The following is a 25,879-nucleotide window of genomic DNA, read 5'->3' as shown; positions in this document are numbered from 1 at the left end:
GTTCCTTTAATGACAATACAACATCCTTGCTCATAGTACCAGTCCTGTTACAATTTCCTGACGGCCGTCAAGAAAAGACTATGGCTTTACTAGACTGTGGTGCTAGTGGTATTTACATGGATAAGACGTGGGCCACTACTCAACAAGTTCCTACACAACCCAAGGAAATTCCCGAACAAGTGCACACAGTGGACGGATCCTTGATATCCTCTGGTCCAGTTGATACAACTACTCTGCTGCTGAATTTACAGATCGGTAACCGTCAAGAACACGTTGCCTTTGATCTCATAACATCCCCCAACCATACCATCATTCTTGGAATTCCATGGTTCATTAGACATAATCCGTATGTGAATTGGGCAACCCGGACAGTTTCCTTGTCTTCACAATTTTGTTACGAGCACTGTTTTTCTTCTGACAAGTATTGGTCACCTAAGAGATCAATAATTACAGAAGGTACCACCGGTTCTTCCATTAATACAGTCCAAGGAGTCCCTGAACACTATTTGGAGTTTCAAGATGTGTTCCAAAAACCATCCAGACCTGTGTTACCTCCACATAGAGACTATGATTGTGCTATTCCCTTGGAACCTGGCACTATCGTTCCTTTTGGAAGGATGTATTCCCTCACGGAACCTGAAAAGGGAGTTCTAAAAGAGTATCTGGAAGAAAATACAGAGTGGTCTTATTGTTCCATCGTCCTCTCCGGCCGGGGCTCCTCTCTTTTTTGTACCCAGGAAATCAAAGGATCTTCGCCCTTGCCTGGATTTTCGAGGCCTGAATAAGATAACTATTAAAGATCGTTATCCTTTGCCTCTCATCAGGGATATTCTAGAAGCAGTCAGAGGGGCTCAACGGTTTACCAAACTAGATCTACGGGGAGCCTACCACCTTTTACGCATTAAAGAAGGAGACAAGTGGAAAACAGCTTTTAGGACCCCTTTTGGTCACTTTGAATACAAAGTAATGCCTTTTGGTCTCACTAATGCCCCCGCAATCTTCCAGAGATTTATGGACTCAGTGTTTTCTGACCTTCTGAACCAGACAGTTGTAATTTACTTAGATGATATTCTTATTTATTCTAGAAATCCCGAACTCCATTCTTCCCATGTGAAACAAGTCCTTCAAAGACTCCGGGCACATCAGCTATTTTGCAAACCAGAAAAGTGCGAGTTTGACAAGACGGAAGTTAAATATCTGGGTTATCATTTAAGTCCCACCGGCATAGCTATGGATCAAGAAAAAGTACAAGCTATTCTAGATTGGCCTTCCCCATCTTCTATTAAAGAAACACAATGTTTTCTAGGGTTAGCGAACTTTTATCGGCAATTCATCTTAGACTTTGCAAAACAGACTAGCCATATAACTCACACTTTAAAGAAGGAAAATTTAACAAAAGGATTTGTCTGGACTAAGGCGGCCGAAACAGCCTTTCAAGATTTAAAGAAGGCGTTCACTCAAGCTCCCATCTTAAGACATCCAGATACCAACAAACAATTTATTGTAGTTACCGATGCTTCCGAAAGAGCCATTGGAGCCGTCTTACTTCAACAACAAGAGGATGATGGTCTTGAACATCCTGTTTTCTACTTGTCCCATATACTCTCTATAGCAGAACAACATTACTCAGTACTGGAAAGAGAATTATTGGCCCTGAAAACAGCCTGCCTAGAATGGAGACAGTTCCTGATGGGTTCCAAGGAGCCTTTTGAGGTGAGAACAGATCACCGTAATTTACAATGTTTACGAAATTTCGTATGCCAGAATAGTCGCCAAGCTCGTTGGGCCTTTTTCTTCAGTCAGTATGATTTTTACATTACTTATATTCCTGGATCCCAAAACATTCTGGCTGATGCTCTGTCTCGCCGTTATCCGGATTGTACTCCTGCCCCATCTCAACATCTACTGGAACCTAGTAAGATCATTGGAGTAGCTCAGTCTTTTCTGGAGGAGGTACAACTGGAATACTCCAACTTATCTGATCACGAAGTAAAGAAACTAAGGCCTCTATTACATAAAAGACAAGGTTACTATTATTATCAAGATCTGTTATTCCTCCCTACTGACAAAGTAAGAGAAAAAGCATTACAAATGTGCCATGATTCACCGGTTGCGGGTCATAGAGGCATAAAGGCCACACAAGAACTTCTTTCGCGATTTTTCTGGTGGCCTACCTGGAGACTGGATATTGAAAGATACGTTCAGGCTTGTCCCACATGCGCTCAAGTCAAGATTCCCCGTACCAGACCTGCAGGATTACTCCAGCCTTTGCCTGTTCCGCCAACTCCATGGCACACCATCTCTACTGATTTTATGTGTTCGCTACCACCTTCAGCAGGAAACCGGGTAATCATGGTCACTGTGGATTCCTTTACTAAAATGGCTCACTTCACTGCCCTGAAAAAGCTACCTACATCCCAAGAACTAAGCCAGATATTTATCGATCATATCTTCCATCTTCATGGACTTCCACATACCATTGTATCCGATAGAGGGCCTCAGTACATTTCCCGGTTTTGGAGATTTTTTTGTAAAACACTTAGGCCCTCATTCCGACATTGGCCGGCGGCGGTCTCCGCCGGCCTGTCGGGGGCGCCAGAATACCGTTCCGCGGTCGAAAGACCGCGGCGGTGATTCTGACTTTCCCGCTGGGCTGGCGGGCGGCCGCCTTCAGGCCGCCCGCCAGCCCAGCGGGAAAGAGGCTTCCACGATGAAGCCGGCTCGGAATCGAGCCGGTGGAGTGGAAGCTGTGCGACGGGTGCAGTTGCACCCGTCGCGTATTTCACTGTCTGCGAAGCAGACAGTGAAATACATTTAGGGGCCCTCTTACGGGGGCCCCTGCAGTGCCCATGCCAGTGGCATGGGCACTGCAGGGGCCCCCAGGGGCCCCGCGACCCCCCCTACCGCCATCCGGTTCCCGGCGGGAGAACCGCCGGGAACTGGATGGCGGTAGGGGGGGTCGGAATCCCCTCGGCGGCGCAGCTAGCTGCGCCGCCTTGGAGGATTCCAATGGGCGGCGGTACACTGGCGGGAGACCGCCAGTGTTGCCGGTCCGACCGCGGCTTTACCGCCGCGGACGGAATGCCCATTGGAGCACCGCCGGCCTGTCGGCGGTGCTCCCGCGGTCCTCCACCCTGGCGGTTTGAAACCGCCAGGGTCGGAATGAGGGCCTTAATATCAATAGAGCCCTGTCATCAGGCTTCCATCCTCAGACCAATGGACAGACCGAGCGTCTGAACCAAGGATTAGAGCAATATCTTCGCTGTTTTTGCAATTCTACCCAAAGCAACTGGAACACTTATCTCCCTATTGCAGAATTTTCATACAATAATACTGTCCATAGTGCCTCCAAGGTCACTCCTTTTTTCTGTTCCTATGGCTTTCATCCTACCTCTTTTCCTACTTCTCCTCGGTCTACCTCTCCCCTGCCCGCTATCACTCATTTCTCCAAACGACTTCTACAACTCCATAGACTAATTCGATCCAATCTATTACACACCAAGAGATATATGAAGAAAGTAGCAGACAAGAAACGTAGGTCCACTCCGGACTACCATCTGCAAGATAAAGTTTGGCTTTCTTCCAAATTCTTACCCTCATGTCTTTCTCAGAACAAGTTCACACCTCGCTACTACGGGCCTTTCCGTATTCTTCAGCTGGTTAATCCTGTCACTGTCCGTCTTCACTTACCTCATACGTGGAAGATTCATCCAGTCTTTCATGTCTCCCAGCTTAAACCTTATGTGCCTGACCCTTACTCTCGTCAGTTTCCTTGTCCTCCTCCTGTCTTAGTGGATGATGTTCCTGAATATGAGGTTCAGGACATTTGTGACTCTCGTCTTTCTCACAAACGTCTGCAGTATCTGATTTATTGGCAGGGTTATCCTCTCAGTGAATGTTCTTGGGAAGACGCATCTTCTGTTCACGCGCCTCTTCTGATTCAGCGCTTTCACCGTTTATTTCCTCTCAAACCTGGGCCTTCGGGAGGGGGACCAACTGTCGCGCCGCACCGCGCGGCGCGAGCCGAGTGTTCGGCTCAAGCCAGGCGTTCGGCTCGGGCCGCGCATCGCGTTTCCAAGACGCGGCGCGCCCCGAGCCTTTCCTGTACTTTACGAGGCCCCAGACCTTACATGGGGCCTCGCACTGCTCTCTCCCTCCACATTTTTGGGGTCTCCTGACCCCTCTTACCTGTTCTTGTTTCTTCTTTTTCTTCTTTCTTCTTTCTTGGGTTTTTGCTGCACTTTCCTTTATGTCTTTTCCCCCTTCCCAGGTTACCTTTTTCTTCCCAGCATTCCTCATTCCCTAGTCTCTATGGTTTCTACTCTATTCTGTTCTATTTACTTTTCCCTATCTAAGATGGTGTCCTTTTTCTTCCTGTGGGTCACTTCCTGTTTTTTGGTATTTAAGGGCAGTGTTTTCTTCTCTTCTTTGCGCTGCAACACTTTCTGTTCAGATGGTGTCTTCGCTCCTGATTTCCTTGCCTTTTGGTTCTGGAATTCGCCAATTCTGTGCTATTTGAATTCAGTTCTGTTTTGATTCCTGTTCTTTTGTTCTTGTTTTCAGGAGTCATTCTGTTGGAGGTTTTTTCCCCTTTTTTGGAAGGGTTTTTTTCCCTCTGGCGCTATTTTCTGAAGGTCACGGTCTGTTCTTGGCGTTTCCATTGCCTACAGCACCGTGGCTACCAGAAAGAGTCGCCCCTTTTTGGGCCAAAGCCGAACACTCAAGATCCACGCCACGAGATCTGCAGATTCCAGGCGCAAGCAGTACGTGAGTCGTGACAGTAAGCTGTACGGAAGCCATTACACGCAGACAACTTTCACGAATCTGGTCCATAGGTATCAAATGCTGTGGTGTTCCTTAAGAGGAAACACAGTGTGACCATGCAGCATTAAATGCCATTTTGATCCAGACACAAAAACGCACCAATTTCTGCTACAGAATCTCTCCATTATCCCTTCTCTGAAATCAAAAACCAATTCGTAGGGAAAACAAGGCTCTGAGAAGTAATGTTTCAAGGGTGTCCCAATCACAAACGTTAACACACGAAAGTCTTTATTGTGATTTCCATGTCACTTTAGTCTTGTGATAGTCCTCAGCAGAGATTTGTTACATAGGTCCAGGTGCGCCCTACATGGCAGATTTTAGGATATCTACGTAAAATGAATCTGTTTACAATTAATCCATATAGACTCCATTTGCATACTCAGTGATATCTCAAAACTCTAGCATTGGTCTGGTACCCCTGGACCTATGTGGGACACCCGCGATTTACAGCATGGTTGCAGTTAATGTAGTGAAGATGGGTAGCTGCATTACAATGACCCAGGCAGTAATTGAGACAAGAAGGGTAGTGCAGCCATGGTGTTACCAGGTTAGGCAGTGAGGAACTGTTTTACCGCAGACCATGATCAACTAGAATTTGCTAATTCTTGCCTAAAGGTTTCAATATGTAAGGGAATGTCCATATTCCTACTGTTGCCTTACAATGTGGTTGATGTAGGTTTGATAAGCTGTTTCCTACCTGTTCCTTAATTGAAGGATTTTTGTGGGGCTCCACATTGAGGCTGTGTGCATTCAAAGGTAAATGCACAAATTTGCCAGCTTCACTTTTTTATGATGTACTGGCCTATTGCCAAGGTTTGGTTCACTCTTCTAAAAGGGAAAAGGTGCGACAATAAATCCGCAGGAGTTTACAACGTTTCCACTGTGATGTGAGGGTCAGACTGCCTCCTCTGTAGGCCTAGGCATTTTGTTCAGCCACTACCATGGCGTAGGGACTTGTAGAGGCAATACCATGGTGGTATATATATGGACCTGGCATATAAGAAGAAACTCTTCTTTGCTAACCTAGGAAAAGAGCAAAGATTAAAGCATAAAGATTAGCAGCAACCGTCAGCGCTTTGGAGCCCAACACACTCAAATGTGGCCTAGAGTGCACTCACAGCCACATAGTATAGGCTAGTAGAAAGCAGAAAGGGCCTTAGGAGAAGGGACCCTTGAAAAAACAGTTGACATCCTGGAAGCTGAGCAGTTGTGCAGGACTTGATGTCGTACATTGAAAAGTCTGATGGAAAAATGCTGGTGCTGTTGAGGCAACCAGGGTCGCAGCCCGAAGGGTGGTGGCAGCTTTTGGGCTGCTGTGCTGCAGGAGCTAGAAATGAAAAAGTTCGACGAGATGGCAACCACTGGTGAATGAAAAAAAGATCCCTGCAAAAGACAGGCAGAACACCAAGAGTGACAGGAAAACAACACGCCTGTCTCAAAGAATAACGGCTCTATAAATAATGCCCTTTGTGAAAGTAGGTTTTCGGCAGTCTCCGGGGCGTGGGGATCACTGCCCTGGTGGATACCCATCTCTCTATTAGTGAAATTAAGTAAGGCGTTTCCCCTGGACCCACCAGGTGAGAAGGAAACTGGAATCTGAGAGTCTGTCTATGATCTGCGCTAAGTACATGATAGTTCTAGGTCTCGTCTGACAGTGCATGTGCGAGGCATTTTGTTTACATATAAGGGGCTTACAACCCATCACTGCTTACAGTTGGTTGTCTTTATGTTAGGTTGCTTCCCGTTTGTCAGCATGTGGCCGCCGCTCCCCTTTACTTAAGTTTGGGCCTCCTAGGGAGCATTTCCCAAGTTCTTGTGTCCGTCCCCCTGTGGTGTTGGGCGGTCCGCAACCGCTCCCGACACAGTAGCGCGATGCGCGCTGCAGGAAATAATTAAACTCGTACACCAATTTATTTCTTGGCCCACGTGGTTGATTGCTGCCTGGGCTGATGCACCAGCGGTCCGGCGTGTCACTCTCGGACCGTGGTGCCGCTCCCAAACTGGCCTCATCGACCACGCCTTCTTTATTTGTACCCCCAGGCCAGAGGCCTCGGGGCAAACCAAACTTTACAATTACGGAGGTGAAATCCACCTCCAACATCCGGGGACTACCTAAGACGAACGCGTTTAGGTAATCCCCCCTGCCAATGAGAGGTGTCCGCTGATCGGTTACGTCACCGACCAGCGACACCACATTCCTCCAAAAATGTATAAACAACAAACAGCACACCATGGCATGATAAAGCTTTACACTTCACAGAAATGATCACGCAGACGTGTGGAAGGGCAGGGATTATTACGTAAATGGTACTTGGTAGCCTCTGATCGATTATGGGTAGAACCAGAGTCAAAACTAGCACTCGGTGGATCACCCTGCGTCTGACCTGACAACTCGTCTCGGTGAACAGCGGGTGAAGAATTGGAACTGTCATCCTCAACCGGTGACAATGGCGAATCATCATCATCGCCACACGTCTCGCCCCTGGGATCCTCGCCCATAGGGTAGGACCTCTTGAAGAACAATACATTGCGGGTGACAGTCTCACTCCCTCGCTGAGCCACAACAGCCGATCCCTTTCGATGAAGACAGTCCACGGGGCAGTGTCAAAAGGTGTGCGGAACTTGCTTCCTGGCAAGACGTGTTTCAGCAACACCTGATCCCCAACAGTGAGATCAGACAGAGCAGCCTTCTGGCTCATGCTGGCCCGCTGGTTAATTGCATGCCTCTTTTCGTGAGTGTGGCCACGACTCAGTGCAGGTGGGCCCCACAAGGGGTGATGGGAAATGGTGTCCGCAAAAGCCCTCCCAAATGCAACGTGACTCAGTGCCCTGTTCGTGGTGGAGTGGGGTGTTTGTCGATAATTGCGTAGAAAAGAGAAGATGGCATAATCAACGGCCTGACCGCCAGCAACGGCAATGCGGATCACCTTATTGAGAGTTCGCATGAACCTCTCCACCTCACCAATGGCCTGAGGCCACCGGGGAGTGATTTGTCGGTGACGAGTGCCAGTGACGTTCAGATACTCCGCTAGCTCACGGCTTTGGAAAGGCGGACCATTGTCTGTCTTGATTTCGGATATCAAACCATGAATGGCCATGGCCTTTTCCAAACCCGATATCACAACGTTGGCCGTGAGGGCCGCAATGATCTCCACTTCCGGGTACTTGGAGAAATCATCTATTAGGACCATGGTGTGACGGCCATCAGGTAAGCTCCCAAAATCGAGGCTAGCGGACATCCAGGGCCCTTCTGGGGACGGTTCAGTCTCAATAGGGACGGGTCTGCTTGGCTCTCCAGTGGCCTGACACCATACATACGACCTCACCAGGGGCCAGATGTAGCAAAAATAAAAATTGCGACTCGCATTTTGCGAGTTGATGCGACTCGCAAAATGTGAGTCGCAAATTGGAATGCCAGAAAAAAAAGCGATCCGATTTTGCGACTCGCAGCCGGACTCGCAACGCTGTGTGCAAGTCCGCAGTTTGCGAGGTCGCTGTTTGCGAGTGTGCAAAAAACGAACTCGCAATTAGCGAGTGGGTGTCGCAAATTGCGATTACCTTCAAAATTGCTTACAGATGCAGCAGAACACTCCAGAAAGCATACCAGAACACTCTGGAAACACTTCCTGGCACATGATGATGATGACATCACAGCCAGGAAGTCAACAAATACAACTGGGAGGAGGGCTCAACAGTGAGCAGTGTCTCTGCCACTCACAGTAGGGTGCTGAGGAGTGGTAGGCACAGCACCATGGACGCAGCAGGGACCAGCCAGGCTGGCAGGAGGGGCAGGAGATCATAGATAACAGCCAGGACAGATTAATGTGGCACATGGCGTTAATGTGCCACATGACTGGTTGGCATTTTCCTGCCCATGGACAATTTCAACTTGTATATAGTTTCTTCATGACATTAATAAAACAGTTATTTTTGTTCCACTTAACAAATGGTTAATAGGTGAGTATGGTGGGAGTTGATACGTACCGTCCAAAATATTGCGTTGCAATGTGGTCCCGTCTCAGTCTGCCTTGATTAGCTAGACTCCTATCCCCATGATGGCGATGTGGTTGTTCTTGCTCTTCATCATCAGGATCTGGGTCTGCAGGGGTGAGAGGTAGCCCACGTCGGGTGGCTATGTTGTTGAGGATGGCGCATGCGACCACAATTTTGAAAGCGGTAATGGGGGTGTATTGGAGGGTGTATTAGAGGGTGCCTCCACTGCGGTGGAGGCATCTGAATCTTGCCTTCAGCAGTCCGAAGGTGCGCTCGATCAGGTTCCTGGTCCTCTTATGCACACTGTTGTATTGCCTCTCTGATTCAGTTCTGGTTGTTAAAAACGGAGTCATGATCCAAGGCCTGAGAGCATATGCACTGTCACCTGTTGGGCACAAAAGTACACGGTTAGGAAGTCCAGATTGTCGTGCACAGTGACCTGTGTGTATGTCTGCAAGTGTCTGTGGCTCTACCTAGGAGGTAACCGTCTCCAAATTCCCCACGTTCCAGGCGTTGATGTATCCCACTATGCCTAAAAATGTATGAGTCATGGGTACTGCCAGGAAACTTAGCTACGATGTCCGTGATGACTTAATGGGCATCACAAACAACCTGTATGTTGAGTGAGTGGGTGGGTACACTTCCTGTTGCGGAAAATGTGTTCCAGATTAGCAGGGGGGCATATTTGAATGTGTGTCCCATCTACACACCCTATGACATGAGGAAAGTGGGCAATGCGGTAAAAGTCCAGCTTGGTGCTGTTAATTTCTGCCTCATTCCTTGGTAAGTATATGAAGTGAGACATGTGCGTGACTAAGGCATCTAGGAATGCCCTGAGGAACCTTGACACTGCACTTTGGGATACCCCACCTGCCACGGCAATGACCCCCTGATAGCTCCCTGAGGCCAAGAGGTGCAGTGCGCATAGTACTTGCACATGCGTAGGGATGGCGCAGCCACGCAGAGTCTTGTGTTCTAGCTGTGGTTTCAGTAAATCTATTAATTCTAGAATGGCTGCGCTGCTAAGGCGGTATTTGTCATAGATCTCCTCTTCAGTTTGCTGAAAAAGAGTCTGCCTGGTTCTATATATCTTCTCCTGTCTGTGGCCCCTCCTCCTCCTCTGCTGGGCTGCGTAGACTCTCCTCCTCACTGCTATCAGGTATATCTCCGCCATCTTGAGTAACCCAGATGCCTTCTGGGTCCCCTTTTATACTTTGGTAATGGTTACCACCTGCTCTGAGTTAGTGGTAAATGGGACATACAAACTGGGCTTTTTGCGACTAGTCGCAATTTGCGAGTTGCAATTGCATAAGGTTTGCGACTCGCAAATTGCGACTTGCAATTTGCGGGTCGCAAAATGGGGTCGCACCGGATGCGACTCGCAAACGGGTCCCATCGCTTTTTGCGAGTTGGAAATGGGCTTTTTGCATCCCATTTCCGATTTTGCACTGTCGCAAATTGCGATTCGGCCCGTTTGCGAGTCGCAATCGTTTGCTACATCAGGCCCCAGGTTCTCAACTTGTTCGTTCATAAGGGGAAACCACACCTTTGACCGCAGGCGCCCTTTGGTTTTGACCACACCCTGGTGGCCGTTGTATGCCAACTCGAAAGCTCGGGTTGTGAGGGCTGACGGGATTACTAGTCGAGTACCCCTCAGTAGGCACCCTTCGCCATCAGTGGTGAGTTCATTTCGGACATTGTACAGACTCCCTATGACGCGTTGGGATTCTAGGGTCAGCAGCGGTAACTGTCTTTTCAATACATGCCACTGGTTGTTCCTCATGGCTGCAAGGACCTTTTGCAGGCATTTGTCATCTTGAGTGGCCTGCACAATTTCGTCCATTGACATGGGCATTGGTCGGGACCGATCCGGGACGCCCCTCACTTATTCCTCGGTCTCCCGGGCCTCGTCAACCGCGGCATCCGACGCTGCTCGGGGATGTCTTGACAAGTAATCCGCTGGGTTCTCAGATCCTGGACGGTACTCTAGTTGGCAGCGATAGTCTTGCAGTTGTAGCAACCACTTCTCTATCCTCGGCCGAGGCCTCGAGGCAGTGCCATTGAAGAGAGGAAGTAAAGGTTTGTGGTCGGTAGTCACGATGAACGGACGGCCATAGACATAGATATGATAGTGTTTGCAGCCCCAGTGCACTGCAATGGCCTCTTTCTCTATCTGAGAGTATCGCTGCTCAGTTTCGGTAAGCGACCTGCTGGCGTAGGCGACCGGGGACCACATCCCCCTCTGTTTGCTCCTGTAATAACACGGCACCTAACCCTTTTGGTCCTGCATCAACGGCGATCTTTGTGTTCCTTTTTGGGTCAAAGTACCGTAAAGTGGTTTCGCTGGACAGTGCCTCCTTGATAGCTTCAAAAGCCGCTTGTTCCTCGACTTCCCACTTCCATGGCTCAGCGGCTTTGGTTAATCTCCGAAGGGGTTGGGAGAGGTTAGACAGATCTTTGATGAAATGGCCGCAATAATTAACCATGCCAAGGAAACTCCGAACTTCTGTGGTGCTCGTGGGAGGAGACGCGTTCTTGATGTCCTCTACCTTGGCTGGATCTGGGGCAACGCCGTTTGCCGAGAAAGTGTAGCCGAAGAATTGTATCCTGTCTTTGAGGAACTCGCACTTACGGCTGTGCAGGGTGAGTCCAGAATCTTGGATGCGCTGTAGGACACTCTGGAGGCAAGAGTGGTGTTCCGCGATGGTAGGCGCGTGGACGAGGATGTCGTCGCTGACGTTGATGGTTCTGGGCAGGTCAGCCAGCAGCTCCTGGATGACATTTTGGAACACTTCTGCGGAACTAGATATCCCAAAGTTCAATCGTTTGCACCTTCTTAGCCCGACGTGTGTGGAGAAGGTTGTGATGTATCTGGAGTCCTTTGCTAACACTAGCTGGTGGTACCCTGATCGGAGATCAAGCTTTGAAAACCATCGAGATTCGCTGAGCTCTCCTAAGATATCATCAATGGTGGGGTCAGATGCCTTTCACGTTTGATGGCAGCGTTGGGGAGGCGCATGTCCACACATATGCGGACCTCCCCTGGTTGCTTGGGTTTACGAGCGACCACAATGGGTGAAACCCACAGTGTGGGTCCTGAGACCTTTTCGATGATACCTGCCTTTTCGAGGTAGTCTAGTTCTCTTTCCACCTGTGGTCAGAGGTGAAAGGCGACTCGCCGGTGCCGGAGGGCTACTGGTTGTACCGTCTCGTCAATATGGAGTTTGATCTCGCGGTCTCGGAGGCAGCCGATCCCTTCGAATATCCCCTCGTACCTTGCCAACAGGTCCGTTATGGATTCATGATGGATGCTGAATGCAAACGTGACTATCTCGAGTCCTTCAGCGGCTTTGCAGCCCAGTAGCATTCCTTGTCCTTCTTCGGTCACGTAGACCTTTGCTGGGATGGACCACGACCCGTGGGTGAAGGTGGTTCGGAACATGCCTTTCAGGGCCAGTGGGGTGTTCTGTCCATACGCGTAGACCTTTACACTTGCCTTCGTTAGTGTTGGGATCGGTGTCATCCGGCAATGCTCTTCTGCTGCTAGGAGGTTGATGGACGCTCCTGTGTCCACCACTGCGATGGTCTTGTGTGTGCCCATTCAGATTTGGCACCTTGGCAGTTTGGCCTACCGAGAGTGGGTGTGTTTGACTGTAAAAAGGGCGTGGACTACGTGTATCATGGTTTCGTCATCGTCCATGTCACTCCCAGGCTCTGACTTGTTTGACGTTGCACTTCCTGTCGCAACATTGACTGATGCATTCCCAGTTCTGGTTCTTCTAGACCTGCAGACTTTTGCGAAGTGATTTGTTTTACCACAGCTGGAGCATATCTTGCCTCTCGCTGGGCACTCCGAGGGTTTGTGTGGGACTCCTCCACAGTACCCACATTGCCTGGCTTGAGTCTTGTTCGGCCGTTGTTTGGGTCTGCTCGTGGGTGCCGTGATTGCATTAGCTGTCTCTTCTTTTATGGGTCGCTGTAGGGCTGCCTCCATGTGGGATGCACAGGCCCGTGATAGTTCTTTCGTGCGCCCCATTTGCAGGATGTCCGGTAAGGGCTTTCTGGATTCTTCTAGAATGCGTTCCATGAGCTTTAAGGAGGCACATCCCTGGATGAGTTGTCCCCTCACCTCTTCCGTCTCATCATTGAACCGGCAGGTGCTGGCTAATTCTCTCAGCCTCATGTGGAATGCATTCAGTGATTCTTCTGCTTGTTGTCTGGCCTGCCTGAATATGAATCTCTCATAGTCGGTGTTGACCATTGGCTCGAAATGCCTGTTTAATGCAGCTATTAGCGTTGTGTGTGTCTTTGGGGCGTCTTCCACAAGGTTTTTGGATATTTTGTATATGTCTCTCCCTCCTATGTGGATAAGCATGGCACGCTTCTGGACATTTGCTACCTTGGTGGCTTCGAACAAGAGTAGTACTCTTTCCACCCACTCCTTCCATCTACGGGCTTGAGCAGAGGGGGCCCCTTCGACGATGAATGGCTCTACTGGGGGGATGACAGACATGGTGGCTGGTAGGACCCGGGTGATCTTGCAGCGTCAGACAGGCGTTGTTTTCCCCCCTTTTTTTTTTTTTTTTGGGTGTGCTGCTGGGTATTATGGGTGCAGGGTGTAGGGGCTTCACTGTACTCACAATTTTTTTCCAGGTGCAGTCTTTCAGGGGGTTGGCCTTGTGGGTGGGGCCCTGTGACTAAGGTTCAGGATCTCAGGTAGGTCTGCAGAGTCCTCACATTATCTGGTAGCCAGGCTTGTTTCAGGAGGCCAGGAGGGAGGATCCTTGAAGAAACTGGGAGCTGAGCAAGGGAAAAAGGAAGCGGCACGAGCACCGTGTGATTTGCGGCCGCCGCTTTGATGTGCCTGGGTCGTGTGAGTGATTGCACCCGCCGCACGAGCACCGTGTGCCTTGCGGCCGCTGCGGGCAATCCTCAACACGTGGGGCCGCTCACCCTCGTTGCCAATGTGGTGTTGGGCGGTCCGCGACCGCTCCCGACACAGTAGCGCGATGCGCACTGCAGGAAATAATTAAGCGCGTACACCAATTTATTTCTTGGCCCGCATGGTCGATTGCGGCCTGGTCTGATGCACCAGCAGTCCGGCGTGTCACTCTCGGACCGTGGTGCCGCTCCCAAACTGGCCTCATCGACCACGCCTTCTTTATTGGTACCCCCGGGCCGGAGGCCTCGGGGCAAACCAAACTTTACAATTACGGAGGTGAAATCCACCTCCAACATCCGGGGACTACCTAAGACGAACGCGCTTAGGTAATCCCCCCTGTCAATGAGAGGTGCCCGCTGATCGGTTACGTCACAGACCAGCGACACCACACCACCGTGTGTGCTTCTGGGAGCTACTTTTTTCTTTTTGTTGAAGTAGTCTACATACAGTGTATGTTTTTCACATCTGGCTCTCTTCTGTGTTTCTCCCACGTCCGTTGGCTCCCTCCCACCCTTCTCCCCGTTGTCTGTGTTCTCCCCCTCGTTTTGTTGAAGCACTCTACAGAGTATGTTTTTGCAGGTCGTTCCCTCCTGCATTTGTCTTTTGTCCTTTGTCCGTCTGCTTCATCCCACACTCTCTCCTGTTGTCTGTATTTGTCGGTTTCCCCCGTTGTCAGCATTTGCTTGCCCTGATGTTTGTGTTGCTCCCCCCACACCCGCCATAAGAAAAAAAAGTGCTATGACGCCGCCAGAGTACAGCAGCCGTGAGTAGGCGCTATATTGGACTAGCTCTGCAGCACACATTCACCTCTCCCTTAAGTACAGGAACAAAGGGAGGACTTGGCTGCACTCCTTTACCAGAGCAGGTGCCAGCAGTGACAAGCAGTTCCCAGAAAAGGGCACTTTTTTCCAGAGGTGGAGGCATCAACCTCAGAGTTATTCTGTAAACACTACTGATGCCCCTTGTGATGCAATGGGACCATCCGACATCAAGAACTAATCAATGCTGGCTGCCCTGTGTGCATTCTGTGTCAATAGTCTTCGTAAGTGAAACCTACCATGGATCGGGTCTTTCTTGAGCATGGCTTCTGGAAAATTCCCTTTACATCTGGAAAGCTAATGTAATGTAAAAGTAATTTATGGAGGACGCTGATACCCATAAATGTGTCCTTCCACTAGGACAGAAACATCAAAAAGCAAGGGACTAAAGCAATGAAATGGAAAAAGGCCACTTTTTAGTGTTATCCTGAATGACAACAGCTGATTGATAGCGCTCACACTTATCAGCAAGGAGTTCCACAGCGGATGACTGAGATCCATCCTTTGTGCATTACTTCCAGAGCTCCACCAGACTTTTACAAGTGGGTGGGATGATTTTTAGTAATGGTTAAGGTTCATGACCCTAGAGGCTTGTGTGCATTTAAAACATTAAAGACAAGCATTTAATGTTTAACCAGACTTTTCTCGCCACATAAATTGAAAATTGAAAGTAAAATAGTTTCACATAACTTCCCGGACTTTTCATGCCATATAAACTGAAAAGTAAAAGTTTCACATAAGCGAGCCGACGGCCGCCATCAGCACAAAGCAGACACACAAAGGGAAATAAAAGTTTGCTCGCAGTGAAACCTATCACCAAAAGTGCAATCATCCATGTAACCGTCAAAAGTGCAATTATCTATGTAACCGGCAAAAGTGCGATTACCTACGTAACAGGATCGATGTCATGCAAAGCGCTAGACTACTACCCAGCGAGATCTTGCTGCGAAATAAAGAGAAAAAGTAGTCCAAAAACCAGACGGAAAACATCAAGCCTCGTATGTTTTCAGTAGTTGGTCGGTGCGCTTGAGGAGGGCTAAACAGCGGAAAAGGCATGATGTATGCATGCCTTTCACTAATGAAAGCAAGCGGATTTTAAAAGGCAAACTCACAAACCAATTAAAGTGACTGATGTGACATGGGTGTGGTTAGAAGCCCAAAGAGAGATTACAACAGGGGACAGAGCGCTTTGCACTCACCCATAAAAAAGGGGGCCTCATATATATCCTGACAGATGGCCAGTTGTCCCACCAGGGTGACAGGGTAAATTACTCCATTGGCCTGAAGGAGGTATTGCCCACCAGATTTGTAAATGACTGCCAAGCTGATGGTCATTTATAAAGCAGTGTCAGGAACTACTGTAATGGTAGTTCTTGTCAATGGTTTTGTTGTTTGGTGCAGGGCTCCGCAATATGACATAAACAGGACTTTTGTAACAAAAAATTAAAAAATAATGCCCCCCCCAACCTTTGCTGTGGGAATCATCTTCCATGGCAAGGTAGGCATTAATTCTTTTGTACTGTCCCTTACAACCAAAGTTTTCCATATGTTGATGGAAAGTAAAAGAGGGCTATATGTCCACCTAAATAGCCACTCATTTTGGCCACGTTGGTGACATAGTAATCACCACTGTGGCCAAACTTAAAATCTGCATCTAAATCAGGCGGGTAAACCACTGTTGGCAGGGAGGGAAGTCTGTTGCCATTGCAGCAGAGTACATAATTCACCCCAAAGAAACTACCATTGTGGAACTGCAAACCTCAATACACATGACGTAAAGGCATATTGTCTCAGAGTTTGTGTGTTTAATGGTAGACTCAAAAGTGGTATGTTAATCTCGAGGTGTCAAGGTAAAAAAAATTAGCTTCACGCCCAGGAGCACACAGTGTTTATGACAGATCACAGAAATTTCCTGATTGGGTTACCTGGCTGGCGAACTGGGTGCTCAAACCCCCATATATTGCAGGTCAGAAAAGGGAACAACAAAATTGGTAAAACAATAAATCTTGGTCGGTGCAGAAGGGGCTGTTCTTGCCAGACAGGGTGAACCCTTTTTTTACCAGTATATGGAGTATTGATCACTTAGGCAGCCTGGCTCCATCTCTGGTGATGGATTCCAGAGCTCTGCACGTGTTCATATACAGCATTTGTCATCAGGTTGATTCTTCAGCAGCCCACCTCCGGTAACGTGACGACAGGAACAGTGATCATCATGCCGACTTAAGCATCTTCAGCGTCCTTGAGCTGGCTGGAGGATTTCGACACAAGGCAAAGTTAGCAGTATCAGGGTAGACAAGCTGAACTTCTGCAGGACCTTTAGACTTAGTGTAAGACAGAAAGGCATAGGCAGCATGCAGGTTCCACACTCAAGATGAACCAGAGATACACCAGCCCATAACGAGAGAACAACAGGGTTTACTGACAAACGGAAAAATGAATAATCTATAAATCGCGTGTTCAGTCAGCATGTGATTTCCCAAGCAGCAGTTACTGGAGCAAGCTAATGAACAGAAAGTGAGCTGAAACCTTTTACCCTCAATTCTGAGTGTAGTTACAGGTCTATTTATTTCAATAAGTTCTAGCTGGAGTCTTGTTTGAGAACATGGGAACAAGAAAGAATGGCTTTCGATTATTGTAGGGGTATCAACATTTTTAGATGAGCAAGCTCTTCTCAGTTTTTCATGCTTCAGGAACCAAGCTGCAAAAGTGTCTCCCCGTCAGAGATGGGCACTTCTTGTTGGCGGTTAGCAAGAGCAAGAAAACATGGCTGAAGCAGGTTACACTTGCACTAATGCAAGTAAATATAATTTTACATGTTCACTATTAGTCCATTCTCTGGAATAGTACCCTTCCCGGTGTGAAATAAAATGTACTATGCTTAGCTTTTGTAACTCATAACTGCCAAGTTTTTCTACTCACCTAACTGCTTACTGGACGTGTCAGTTTCTAAGGTGATAATGGATGTGCCTTGGCATTCAAGGTGTGAAATTCTAAAAAGAAGCTTGCCCAGCCGCAACTGTGTACATTTTCGTTACTATGTAGCTATGCACCGGCTTATATTCTTGGTGAGACTTTAGTCATGTGGTAAGGAATATAGTCATATGGTAAGGAATCTGCGTCTAGATAGTCTCTACCAGATAAGATGTTACTGAAGGGAAGTAACTTGTTCATCTGATAGAGACTTCTATCCATGGATTCCTTTCCATTGAACAGATACCCAAGCTCCCCGGAGCTGGATCTGTGAGACAGATTTTAGACTAAAGATTAAAAAGTCCTGCAGGACCAAACTGGCAAAGTTTCCATCCCGACAGACCTGATAGTCCAGGCAGTACTGCTTGGTGAATATGTGCAACGAGGCTCACGTTCCTACCTGACAAATGTCCAGGACTGTTACCCCGCATGCTAACATAGTGGCCACAGCTTTTGCTCTAGTGGAATGAGCATACAATCCCTCAAGGGGTTGTTTTTTTGCCCAGTGTATAGCAGATCTTAATGCAGAGCACAATCCAATGGGAGATGGTCTGTTTCTGCACAGCCTTTCCATTCTTCACTTTGACATACCCCACGAAGAGTTGTTTGTCCACCCAGAACTCTTTTGTGCAGTCAAGGTAGAATGACAACACTCTTTTTGGGTCCAGACAGTGAAGTCACTCCTCTTCCTTGGAGGGATGTGGCAGAGCATAAAATGTAGGCAAGGTGATGGACGGGCCTACATGAAATGAGGTGATGACCTTTGGCAGAAAAGAGGCCCTAGTAGGCAGAACCAGCTCATCTGGATAGATGGACAGATACTGAGGCTTTGATGATAAGGCCTGAAGCTAACTGATCCTCCGGGCTGATGTTATTGCCACAAGAAAGGCTGTGTTGATAGTAACACGCTTGAGGGGACAATTACATAGAGGCTCAAAGGAAGCACATATGAGAAAAGTGAGCAGAAGATTAAGGTCCCACTGAGGCATGATGAAATGTGAAGGTGGAAATCGTTGTAATCCTTTAAAAAATCTGTTAACAACAGAGGATTTGAAGGGGCATGGCTAATCAGGCAGCCGAGAAAAGACTGAAATGGCAGAAAGATAGCCCTTAAGAGTGGCCAGAGCAGAGCCCTGCTGGGCAAGAGAAAGAATAAAGAGAAGAACCTGAGAGAGGGGAGAAGCGAGGGGGTCAATCTGTTGGTCTTCATAAAATGCCACAAACTTGCTCCTAGCAGGCATATCCAGTCTTGGTAGAGGGATGCCTAGCAGGCAAGATAACATTGCAAATTTTGGGTGGATAGTCGAACACTGTCAACTGTTGCCACTCAGTTCCCAGGCATGAAGGCAAAGCGTTATCAAGTTCAGGTGCAAAACCCTGCCCTGCTGCTGCGACATAACATACTCCAATAGGAGCACCCTGATCAGAGGTCCTGTGCTCATGCTTAACACCTTGGAAAACAGACTATCTGTACTCAATCCAGAGCCACAAGAATGACATAGGCCCGGTATTTCCTGATCTTCTTGAGAAACTGGGCAGGAGTGGTTTTGGCGGAAAGGTTTACAGGAGGCCAGAGCTCCGCTTGAGATGAAAAGTGTCTCAGAGCAAGAGCTGCCTTGGAAACTTCAGAGTGTAGAACTGCTGACTTTGTGCGTTCTTGGCGATGGCGATCAGATCTAACCAAGACTCTCCCCACTGCTGAAAGAGTCCTTGCACCACCTCTGGATGGAGATGCCATTCGTGATCCACTAGACATTTTTGGCTGAGTTTGTCTGCTCTGGCGTTCAGAGACCGCGCCAGGTGTTGAACCATCAGGAGTATGTTCTGACATTCCAGTCATGTCGAAAGATGCAGAGCCTCTTGAAAAAGGGTCCATGACTACACCCCGCCCTGTCTGTTCCAGAACCCCATGGCAGTGGTGTTGTTCATAAACACCTGCACTGCCCTTCCATTTATGGAGGGAATAAGGGCTTTCAATACCAGCCAGATCACCTGGAGCTCTAGTAGGTTGATGTGGAGTGGGGATTCCACTGGAGACCAGAGGACTCTGATCTCCATCCCTCCCAGATGGCTGCCCCATCCTGGAAGTGAATCATCTGTCACCACTCTCAGATCTGGTTGTGGAAGGAAGAGGGGTCTGCCACTGATTCGATTGCCATTCATTAACCAACCACTGCAGATCTTTTGCAGTTTCCTCTGAGATCTGGCCATGTCAGAGAGATTTCCATGATGCTGCACCCACTAGAACTTCAGGTCCCGCTGTACAGCCTGCATATGCCAGAGGACATGTGTCACAAGCAGGATTGAGGAGGCAATGAGGCCCAGCAGTCTCAGAGTCAGCCTCACCAAAATCCAGGACACAGGCTAAAACATTGGTATCATAGTCTGAATATCCAGAGCTCACTGTTCGGGAGGATAAGCCCAAAACTGCACCATGTCCAAAACAGCTCTGATGAAAGGGAGTGTCTGCGAGGGAGTCATATGAGACTTCAGCATGTTTATAGTGAACCCCAACGAGTGCAGGAGGTGTGCCGTAATCTGAAGGTGGGAGATGGTAGCCTGGAGCTACCCCACTTTCAACAGCCAGTCATCGAGATAGGGGCACCTCTGACCCCTGTAGATGAGTTGCAACCGCCTCCATCACCTTGGTGAACACCTTTGGGACACTGGAAAGGTCAAAGGGAAGCACAGTGAACTGAAGGGGCTCATGGCCTACCGTGAACCACAGGTAACGCCTGTGGGCATGCAGGAACGGGAATGTGGAAGTAAGTTTCCTGCAAGTCCAATGCTACCATCCAGTTTCCCAGGTCCACAACAGACAAGACTTGAGCGAGCATCAGCATTTTGAATTCTAGTATGGGACACAGATATGGTCCTTTTGGGGCACCAGAAAGTAGTGGGAATAGCAATCACAACCTACTTTTGGTGTCAGGATCCTTTCTATGGCTCCCTTGACGAAGGGAGCCGTCACTTTTGGAGGAGAAAGAAAAGGAGGTCCTCCATCAGTCTTTCGCAAGTTGGTGGAATGGGTGGAGGGGAGTTCATGAAGGGAAGAGAGTAATCCCTTCAAACAATTTGAAGAACCCACTGGTTTGATATTATAGACCTCCAGTTGGGTAGGTCATAGTGTATCCTGCATCCCACTGGGTGCTCATGATGGAATGAGTGCAAACTAAAGGGATTTGGTGGCTGCAGCTGCTGTGGCAGTGGTGGAGTGCCCCTACCTATGACTGCCCGACCCACGAAGTCTGTGGGTACCACGTTGTCTGCCATGCAGGGGCTGGGAAGCTTGCACACCATGATGGCTGGGCAGGGAAAGACGCGGTTGGAAGCCCATTTCCATGGGCTGGGCCACCTCCGGCACCATTGGCAGCACCTGCACAACCATATCCCACAGTGCCTGAGAGTAATGGCCTATAAGGCACGTGGTGTTCACAGACCAAAGTCCAGGCTGGTGGAAGAAAACATTTTCTTACCCAAGGTGTCCAGCATCTTGATTTCCTTGTCCGATGGGGTGTTAGGGAATGTAGCAGAATTTACACAGAGGTTGAAGCTTGAACCACCAAGCTCTCTGGGATAGGGTGTTGAGTGAGGAAACTGTGGTCCCCTGGAGCAGGACGGGGAGTCAGGCAATCATCCTGTTCACAGGAACCCCTGCGCAGGGTTTGGACCAAGACCCTAGCAGGGTATCCATGATGGCTTAATTAAATGGAAGAAGCTGTTCTGAGGGGGTCACTCCTAGCTGAAGCACCTCTGCCAAGACATTAGTCTTGACTTCCACTGAAGACAACTGAAGGTTGAGGACCTCAACGGCCTTTCTAGATGATAGACCATGCCAGTATCTGGAAAAGTAGCCAGTTGACTGGGGTCCGCCAGGTCCTCACACCAGTCCAAGTTGGGATCTAGGGGCTGGTCTTCTTCAGAGTCTAGCGATCATAAGTCCCTAGACTCCTCCCCAAGTCTCAGCCCATAGGAATAGGGCTCAGGATCCCACTTGGGAGGCATGGCCACAGTCAGTGCTGTAGCTAGCGTTGGACAACACTCCTCCGTCTCCGTGTCAGAGTCAGGGATGAGAATGGGAATGGCACCACCAGGGGCATCAAGACCGGCTCCGGGAAAGGTCAAGATGCCGGTTCAGATCCATTTAGTAGATCCAAGTGGCCCAACTAGTTTCAGTGCCGGAGCCGCCAGCAGAGAACCAGTAGGAGCCCCTCCCAAATCTGAAGGGCCTGAAGGCTTGCCAAAGGGAAGGGGTCATCCAAATATGAGGTGCATTGCTTCATAAAACTCACAGAGTTGGGCAGGGGTCGCTCCAGCTCCCAGAGACTCTGGGAGGCTTGGAGCAGGCCCTGGCTCAACTGCAGAGTCAGGTCTTAACTAAGGACGCTCCCTCATCTCGTCAGATGACTTCGATGGACGGGGTGAAGTCGAAGACCTCTTTGGCTTCTTACTCTTCTTCTTGCAGTGGAATGTACCCGAATGGCCCGACCACCTCGAGTGTGACAAAGATCTGGGACTCCGTGGCCAATCCGGGGACCTTCTTCTCGACCAAGATCAAGACCATTACAGTGTCACATGTCGAGCCACCAGGAGCTTAAGGGACCACTATCAAGGCCTTCGGATTCATGACACGACAGTCATCGCAGGTCTTAATGTCCTGGTTACACTCTAGGCACCAGAGGCAAAAAAGGTGCGGGTCCGTCACTGATATAGGTCGGTGACAGGTGATGCAGGGCTTGAAGCCGGTCTTCCTAGATGACATTCCTGCTCTCTTCGGATCTGCACTGACTGGCACAAAAAGAAACGAACTGACTTCATTGCGCTGGGGTGGTGCCTATATAGGCACTGCGCACTTCACACTGCCTGCGTAGACGACGTCATGGGGAGCAGATTGACATCACCTTCTGGCATGCAGAAAGAAAAATATATGGATCCATTCTGGCACCTGGGAAAAAAATTAAAGGTAAGCAATCTGTGCAGAAGTCTCTTTAACATACATTCTCATAATTGTTTAGTGTCTGATTTTCATTCTTATATTTGCCCTCAGAAGAAACAAGTTACTTACCTGTAACTGTAGTTCTCCAGTATGGGAAACTTTCATAGATTCACATGCTTGAATCATTCCCCGTCGTCGAGATGGGAGCCTCCAGTGTAATACAAAATCACATTCACTTGTATAACAAGCTCAAAGGCTCTAGGCCTCTTAATTTAGTAACATCTCACAGTCATTTTATAAAAAAGGACTAAACCCTAGAGACAACCAATCAGCTCTCACCACCCCCCTAGGACTCTCCTGTGAGGAGCTGATTTCCCTCATATTTTCCCAGCACAAGTGCAACAATATTCTAAGGCTGAGAAAATTAGGGTGAGCTACTCAGGGGAGGAAGTGTGGGTCGCATGTGAATCTATTAAAGTTTCCAATACTGGAGAAATACAGTTACAGGTAAGTAACTTGTTTCTTACTCCAGTATTGGAACTTTCATAGATTCACATGCTCGAATCAGAAAAGTAAGCAGTGGATAACACATTTTCGCTCTACCAGCAATAACATAGCATTCTGAAATGCAAAACGGTCTGATAATACGTACACACACTTCTTACTGTGATCTACAACATGATATCAAAGAAAATGTGTTATAGTAGAAAATAAGCGGATGGAGGGAAATAAATATTTTAGCTCACCGTCATTGGAACAGGTTACGAAGGACTGCTTGACCAACGGCTGCATCCCGAAGCGACTCTGTGTCCAGGAAGTAATGCTGCGTGAAGGTGTGAGTTGTTCTCCATGTCGCAGCACGGCAGATGTCTTTAATGGAGACACCAGCAAACAGCGCACAGGATGATAAGATCGGTCTAGTAGAATGCACCTTTACGGTTGTGTTCAAAGGCCTTCCTGCCTTTTGATGACAAAATATGATGAAGTCCTTAATCCACTGGGATTTAGTCTGTTTCGTCACTGCGTGACCTTTCCTAGTAGCACTGAACGCTACGAACAACTGAGTAGACTGTCTGAATGACTTTGTCCAGATAGAATGTTATGCATCGTTTTAAGTCAAGCGAATGCAGAGTTCTTTCCGCAGTAGTTTGCGGGTTTGGAAAGAAAGGCGGTCATCCTGACCGCGGCGGTCGGCGGTCGCCGCCCACCAAGCGGTTCCCGCCGAAAGACCGCGGCGGCCATTCCGGCTTTCCCGCTGGGCCGGCAGGCGACCGCCAGAAGACCGCCGGCCGGCCCAGCGGGAAAGCCCCTTCAACAATGAAATGTCCAAACTTATTGTACTCAGGAGCCATGCGTGTAAACTGAGCAATTTGGTGTCCGGATTCCTCACCTGCCCCTGATTGATGGTAAGCAGGTCTGGGATTGGTCTGAGCCTGATGGGTGGAGAGGCTGACAGTAGGAGCAACTCCGTGTACCACGGTTGACGCGGCCACGCTGGAGCTATGAGGATCAGTTGACAGGGTTCTGACTTCATTTTCCTGATCACCCTTGCGAGGAGGGGAATCAGAGAAAAAGCGTACGCATAGATCCCTGACCATGCGATCGAAAATGCATCCCCCATGACCCCCGTTGGTGATGCCAACTTGCATAATGTCGGCATTTGGGGTTCTGGGAGGATGCAAATAGGTCCAGATTGGGTTTTCCGCACTGGTCGAATATCCGATCTAGTGTCTTCTGGTGTAGCTCCCACTCGTGGGAGGGTGTGGTCAGCCTGTTTAGGGAATCGGCGATGGTATTCTGAAAGCATGGGACATGCTACGCAGTGATGTGTATGGAGTGTTGATCGCACCATCTCCAGATGGTCTGTGTCTATCGGGAGAGTATGCGAGACCATGTTCCTCCCTGCTTGTGCAGGTAGTGCATCGTGATGGTATTGTCTGTCCTGACAAGCACCGCTGACCCTCGTATCCTTGGAAGAAAGGCTTGTAAGGCGTAATGGACCGCTCTCAGCTCGAGAAGATTTATGTGGAACGAACGATGAGAGGGTGGCCACTTGCCGCTCACCCGAAGGTCATGCAAGCATGCGCCCCATCCTGTGAGCGATGCATCTGTGGTGACAGTCATTGGAGGAACTAGTGCCAAGAAACTGAGACCCTTGGAAACGTTCTCGGGATCTGTCCACCAATCCAGAGAATGAACCATACGCGGCGTGACACGGATGGTATCCTCGACGGAACCTTCTGCTTGTGTCCACTGTTTGTCCAGTTCTTCTTGAATCGGACGCAATTGGAGGCAGCAGAATCGAATGAGGCTGATACATGATGACATCATGCCCAGCTAGGACTTGCACTGCCAGACTGAAAGACACCTTTTTCTTTGAACGTTCCAGCTGTGTTAGCTTCGTTTGTCTGTCCGGCGCTGGATAGGCTTTGGCTCATTGAGTGTCTAAGATAGCCCCCAGGAAGGCTATACGAGTAAACAGCTGCAGGGACGATTTATCCTTGTTGAGTGTAAGGCCTAATTTTTGGAAAAGGCGCAGAGTTGCCCTGACTGAACTTTTTGCTGTCGGGATATCTGGAGATTTTACCATCCAGTCGTCGAGGTTGTGGAAGACTTGATGTCTGTTCCTTCTCAAGTAGGCCACCACTGGCGCCAGAAATTTGGTAAAGATTTGTGGTGCTGAACGTAGGCCAAAGGGAAGGACCTTGAGCTGGAAGTGTTTGCCGTTGACTGCAAACCTCAGGTACTTTTGATGGAGCGGATGGATGGAGATGTGAAAGTACGCGTCGTGAAGGTCCAGAGATGCCATGTAGTCTGCTTTGTTTAGAAGCTGGAGGACATCTTGGAGGGTGACCTTTCGAAATGTCTGCTTCTTGAGGTATTTGTTTAACTCCCGTAAGATCAGAATCGGCCACCAGAGGTGAGACTTTTTTCGGATGAGAAAGAATCAGGAGTAAAACCCCTTTCCCTTCTGGCAATGTGGGACAGACTCTATAGCCCCTTTCCACAACATGATGGCTACCTCCAAGCGAAGTAGACAAATGTGTTTTTGATGAAATTGCGATGGAGGCATCGGAGGTGGTATTTGGGTAAATTCTAATAGGTGTCCAAAACGGATCGCATCCAGCACCCAATTGTCTTTGGTTATCTGTTGCAGCCGATGTAGATGATGTTTGAGTGTTCCATGATAAGTTGCAGGAAGATGAACAAGCTGTGTCGGTAGACAGTCACTGTCTATGCGTGGAATCTTTAGGTTGACACCCCTGTTTGGATTTGTGATAGGGCCTGGTGTATGCTGCTGAAGGTGGCTGCCTTGGCTGATACTGTGCCCTAGCAGGTTGAAACGTGGACGTATAGGCTGGGTACCTATATTATTGGTATCCGCCACGAAAGGAC

Source organism: Pleurodeles waltl, chromosome 12 (assembly GCF_031143425.1).
Source record: "Pleurodeles waltl isolate 20211129_DDA chromosome 12, aPleWal1.hap1.20221129, whole genome shotgun sequence".
Lineage (NCBI taxonomy): Eukaryota > Metazoa > Chordata > Amphibia > Caudata > Salamandridae > Pleurodeles > Pleurodeles waltl.
This window is presented reverse-complemented; position numbering follows the sequence as displayed.